Source organism: Limulus polyphemus, unplaced genomic scaffold (assembly GCF_000517525.1).
Source record: "Limulus polyphemus unplaced genomic scaffold, Limulus_polyphemus-2.1.2 Scaffold566, whole genome shotgun sequence".
Lineage (NCBI taxonomy): Eukaryota > Metazoa > Arthropoda > Merostomata > Xiphosura > Limulidae > Limulus > Limulus polyphemus.
The window spans coordinates 147,403-154,020 of record NW_013666176.1 but is presented as its reverse complement, the minus strand read 5'-3'; the positions used below and the strand labels follow the sequence as shown (position 1 = coordinate 154,020).

Below are 6,618 nucleotides of genomic sequence, written 5' to 3'. Positions count from 1 at the left end.
ACTGACCGTCACGTTATAACGCCCCCACGGCTGAAAGGGCGAGCATGTTTGGTGTGTGAGGGAGATTCGAACCCGCGACCCACAGATTGCGAGTCGAGCGCCCCCTAACCACCTGGCCATGCCGGGCCACAGATGATAGAATTGATTTATATTTATAGAGAGTTAATCACACCTTATAATAACGATCAATATTTTGTGCTGTCAGCTTTGGTTTGTGTTTTAGTGAACGCTCCTGAAGAAGCTGTAAAGCGAAACTTTGGTTGTCTAATTAAATAATAACCACATTTTAGTGCTATAATTTCCTTTATTTCTAGTATTAATATGTCTTCTATACACCAATATGGACTACAGAAATGAAATAATGAGTTTATAATAATGATGTTTTATGTCACGTCTGTCTTTGGAACTGCTCCCTTCGTCTTTGTTTGTTTCTCTTTGAAATTCACTCAAAGCTACTCAAGAGCTATTTGAGCTATTCGTTCCTAATTTGGCAGTGATAGACTAAAGGGAAGATAGCTAGTGAACACCATCCACCGCCAACTTTTGGGCTACTCTTTTACCAACGAATAGTGGGATTGACCGTAACATTATGATGCCTCCACGGCTGAAAGGGCGAGCATGTTTGGTGACGATCTGCAAAGTGCGAATCGAGCGCCCTAACCACCAGGACAGTTGCTTCGTCTTCGATCCTGCTCAGTGTGATTACCATGATTACTCACCGCCGCAGTTTCCAATGTAACAAGGTTCTGCAGCTGATGTAATGTTTTTAGTTCACACTAGTATGATAATATTGTAAGATTGAGGTGTACCTGATGAAATGTTTTTAGTTCACACTAGTATGATAATATTGTAAGATTGAGGTGCACCTGATTTGATGTTTTTAGTTCACGATGGTATGATAACATAGCAAGATTGAGGAGCACCTGATGTGATGTTTTAGTTCACGATGGTATGATAACCTAGTAAGATTGAGGTGCACCTGATGTGATGTTTTAGTTCACGATGGTGTAATAACCTAGTAAGATTGAGGTGCACCTAATGTGATGTTTTTAGTTCACGATGGTATGATAACCTAGTAAGATTGAGGTGCACCTGGTGTGATGTTTTTAGTTCACGATGGTATGATAATCTAATACTATTGAGGTGCACCTGACGTGATGTTTTTAGTTCATGATGGTATAATAACCTAGTAAGATTGAGGTTAACCTGATGTTATGTTTTTAGTTCATGATGGTATAATAACCTTGTAAGATTGAGAAGCACCTGATGGATGTTTTTAGTTCACGATGATATAATAATCTAATAAGATTGAGGTGCACCTGATGTTATGTTTTTAGTTCACGATGGTATGATAACATAGTAAGACTGAGGTGCACCTGGTGTGATGTTTTTAGTTCACGATGGTATGATAATCTAATAAGATTGAGGTGCACCTGACGTGATGTTTTTAGTTCATGATGGTATAATAACCTAGTAAGATTGAGGTGCACCTAATGTTATGTTTTTAGTTCACGATGGTATGATAACACAGTAAGACTGAGGTGCACCTGGTATGATAACAATTATGATACTATTAATATTATAGGCCTAATTCAGACGGTACAGAATACTAGCAATTGGTTTTAGTGGCAGTACTGAGTATCATCATTATCTTTTTGCACAAAACTATAGATGTAGTTATATTATCTTTAACTTCTGACCAAAACATATACCAGAACAAAAAAGGTAACCTAGCAAATAATGTAGCTAACTTAATATACCGGTCTAGCTAGAAGTACGTAATTCCAATAATACCTCACAAGGTTCAGCCAGCTTTGGAGATATAGGTTTATTTTAAATCCATATTCTAAGCTAGCAATGCAAAATAATCATCCTAATAAAAATAAAGTTTTCACAAAACACTTTAACCAATACTGTTCAAGAAACTTTCAAGAAAGAATGAAATATACCTTTACTTAGGAAACACCTGATAATTAATATAACTTTACTTAGGAAACACCTAATAATTAATATACTTTACTTAGGAAACACCTAATAATTAATATAACTTTACTTAGGAAACACCTAATAATTAATATAACTTTACTTAGGAAATACCTAATAATTAATGCGAATTTACTTAGGAAACACCTAATAATTAATATAAATTTACTTAGGAAACACCTAATAATTAATATAACTTTACTTAGGAAACACCTAATAATTAATATAACTTTACTTAGGTTTGTTTGTTTTTAATTATGCACAAAGCTACACAAGGGCTATCTGTGCTCTGCCCACCACGGGTATCGAAACCCGGTTTCTAGCGTTGTAAGTCCGCAGACATACCGCTGTGCCACTGGGGGCCTTTACTTAGGAAACACCTAATAATTAATATAAATTTACTTAAGAAACACCTAATAATTAATATGACTTTACTTAGGAAACACCTAATAATTAATATAACTTTACTTAGGAAACACCTAATAATTAGTTTTGCTTCATGCACTACCAATGATTCCTTTGTCCCAAGATTGTTATTTTTTACAATAGGTACTGTGCTGTTAAGATATAAAACAGATAGAATAGGTTTTTAATCTGAATCCATAAAAATTTGGGTTTTCTATGTGAGTTTGGTTCGCAACAAAAAGGTTTAGCTAAATTTCCAACTGAATAACAAGCAAAAAAAAACTACATTACTAATCACAAATAAATATATTTAAAATCAAACTAAAATCACGTACACAAAACTGAATATTTCTAAGAATATCAAAATGGCAAATAATTTGTGTCTTTACAAATTTCATAATTTCTGCGAATGAATTTTGGGCTTTGAACTACCACAAAGGCCAAATAATTAGTTCATCAGTTCGAAAACTAACAACACACACACGTATACAGAAGTTTTCGTTACCTAATCCAATCAGCTGCCTTTTCTTGGTCAAAAATCGTATGTTTCACTTCCTAAAGTTGGGCAGCCTAATAACCTACTGACCAGTTCCTGATCTAACAGGAGAGTTACAGCCATAACAGTGTTCGCTCTGTGGGATGGGAATATGGAGGTCAAACATCAATTATTTCTGATTTGAATTCCGAGAGCCAGAGCGAGTTTTACCGAATTTCAGGTAAATCATTCCCGAGATTAAAAAAAAAAAAAAGTTAGAATTCTAGGCCACTTAATGTCAGATTACGGATGTCGACTACCCATTCTGTCTAAAACACACCTTTCTTTATTATTTAACTGATGAGTTCATTCCAACAAACGACACGCGAGGCGCTGTAAAATACGGTAACTCCTACACAGTTATCATTACTAAAAATAACTAGTTCCTCCAAGGCTCCAATGTTGTTTCGTACCCAGAATCCGTCAAGGATTTCTGGCGCCAAGTAAATACAGGGCCAGGGGTCTCCCCCGGGCACTACTGCGATAGCTTGATCCGATGGCTATAGGGTACCTTATTTACTGAACAATAGTCTACCTGCTTAGAAAATTGCGTTTATTCTTATTGAAACAGGAATTAGAAATACTGAAGCCACGCACATAATACATACATAAATGTATGTTGAAAGCACCGTGCGCATGTGTGGTGCAGAATAATGAGGTGGAAAACGACGAGAATCTGGGAGAGGTTTCAGCAAAGAAATTAAATTGCTCGCGGCAAGAACGAATTTAAAGCCATCAACAATACAGGGTAATATTACGTTATCTGTTGTTGTTGTTGATGATGTTTTTATATAGTCTTGCAGCTCGGTGCATTCTAGAATAATTTTCTTAGAGAAATATATGGATTAAAAGTATTAACGGGATTTACGTAAATATGTGGCTTTTGAAATGGATTTTGCCTAACACAAGCAACTCACACCTGTATATCCAAATAGGTCTTTGAATAAGAAGAAATAGCTTTTAAAAATTTAGGGGAAGGTATTTGCCTAGTTATATATATATATATATATGCGTAAAATATTCCAGATTTTACCCCTGGTTAGATAAACTTTTTTTCCTTCTGTTACTTAGCTGTTTAAAATGGTGTATTTTTCTTCCTATCCAGAACTGTGAAAGGAAACGAGAAAACATTACGGGATTTAATTGTACTTGTCTGTTTAGCTTACAAGTGTACTGAAGCTACGGTAAAACTTAAAGACTACCTATTTAATAAACAACATATACTTCCTCTTGGTGTTTATTCATTTTTTTATTTGCAAATACATATATATGCACATCTTAGGAAAATTCGTACCACAAAATTAAGTAGTTACATAGCGTTGAGTACGTTATATTAAAACGATTTTGAACGTGCAAATCATCAAGTCACCTGACAACCACATCCGATTCAAAGTCACGGTAACACAGAATGTATAAGAACTACATTTGTTTGGCGTTAATAGGTAATGCGATGTACCTCCTTTCGATTGCTTTTGAGAAGGGTATGTAACAGCCCTTTCCAACGATGTCATCACGTTTTGATCGTTTTTGAGAAGGGTACGTAACAGCCCTTTCTAACGCAAAAGATTCATACACTCAGATCATAAAGATATGATGCAATCGGAGATTTATCATTTTCAAGGCGAGGATATGACATCTCTTATGATCATGGCGCTGGAAAACAAATAAATATGGATCAAGTTACTTTACCAGAACCATCCAGAAAGAGACCTACTATAGGTCGTACTCCAACCATGGTAAAAAAAAAGTACGGCGTCTTGTAACAGTTGAGAAGCCATGAACGCAAGGATTGCACAAATCTCTTCAATGATATATCCATTAAACAATTGCATACCTCAAGTAGCTGGCGAATAAAAAGAGTATTTATGCTATTCCATACTGGTCAAGTCACCAGATGCAGCAACTGTGGATTTCTGTGCCATCAGAAAGTTGAAAGGGGCGCTAAGAAACCGTCGTCTTCGTAAAATAGACGGCTTATGGAAAGCCTGTAGGGAGGAGGGGTGTGTGCTTTTGGCATGACAGCCTTATGCAATGGAAACTATGCTGCAGAGCTTTTGTTAAAATACACTACCATCAAATAGAGCATGAGTGGGCGTCTAAACATAGACAGTAAAGTTGTGGTAAGACTCCAAAATCTTGATATAACTATTTTCATGTTATATTACAAAACAAACTAAAACAATAAAAACTGGTACAGCTACTTCGCCATGAGAATTATAATATGCTATATTGTTCCGTACCTGATGCTGTTGATTTTTTTTGGGGGGGGGGACTTAACAGACGATTTAGACATTTGAGAGGGAAAATTGGTGGTTTATTGGAGTTTACAGAAGTATTTACTTATTAAACTTCTACAAGTCCGCAGAAAAACTTTCAAAAGTTTTATTTCTTCGATGTATTAAAACAAACTATCTGAACATGTAATGATGTATTTCGGAGGGGTGGGGTATACATAAATAATTAACGTGTAATAACTCTCTTGTTTCAAGATAATTCAACTCAACCGTAAAACTTGACAGTCTACTTCTTCGATGTATCAAAACATATAACTTGTTCTATAATGATAAGGACTGGATCTAGTATGGCCTAGTACGACTGAGAGTCGTGGGATCAAAACCCATCGCCGAATATGTTCGCCCTATCAGCTTTTAGGACATTATCATGTGACGGTCAATCCCATTATTTGTTGTTAAAGAGTTGGCGGTGGGTGGTGTTGACTACCTGCCGTCCCTCTGGTCTGTCACTTTAAACTTAGGGACAGGTAGCGCGGATAGACCTCGAGTAGCATTGTGTGAAATTCAACAAACAAACAAACAATACTATACATGCTTTCAGTTTCACTCTTTTTAGGCTTTATACCTTGGGTATAATGGACCCCTAGTCACATTCATTAACATTAACTAAAACAGAAACAATACGGGAACAATGGCTGTTGATATTTATACGACGGCCTTGTAACCACTTACAAACTTTATGCAGTACCATGTATATATATATATATATATCCACTTCCTCGAGCAATACCTCACTCAAGAATTTTTATGAAAATTATAGCACAATATCCATATCCTGTTTGAACTACGTATTTTGAATTCTACTTGACATTGCCGCTCTCAGTTCTGAGTAAGTTCATCTTCTCTTGTAACACTAATTAGCTGAAATAACCTAATACATAAACAAGACCGATTTTAAAAACACATAATCAAATTTAAATATATCTTATATTATTTTAACTTGGTATTGTGTATATACATCAAACTTCAGATATTACTCGGATTCTACTATCAACTATATACCCTAATGGTACTGACTTCTGAAAAATTCTATAACAACTCCAACAACCTGTCGTCGTCAACGCTTACGTCATCTAAGTACTATATCAACAGTGACGCCTGTCGCCCAAACCTGTTGCAAACCACAATAAACGATATTAAATAAGATATATATATTGATATTACAGAACACTAAGTCATGTTTTACCACTTGTAAAAAAACTGAAATGCTTCCTCAAAACTAAAGTAAAATAAATCTTGTTATTTGAAAAGGTTTTTCGTTGTACAAAACTTGAAGATAGCTTTGATATATGGAAACATCTGTTATCTGAGTTCTTGTACAGATCTTAAAATATAACGTTCATAAACGGAAACATCGGCTCATGTAGATACGTAAATCTTGGAAGTCGAGTTGTTCAAAAC

General features: G+C 35.4%; 1 protein-coding gene across 1 annotated transcript in view; it reads right to left on the bottom strand.

The window, feature by feature from the left end:
• LOC106459131 (basic phospholipase A2 caudoxin-like) overlaps positions 1 to 6,618 on the bottom strand; it is a 13,945-nt gene that overhangs the window by 4,267 nt on the left and 3,060 nt on the right. The window lies entirely within an intron of this gene.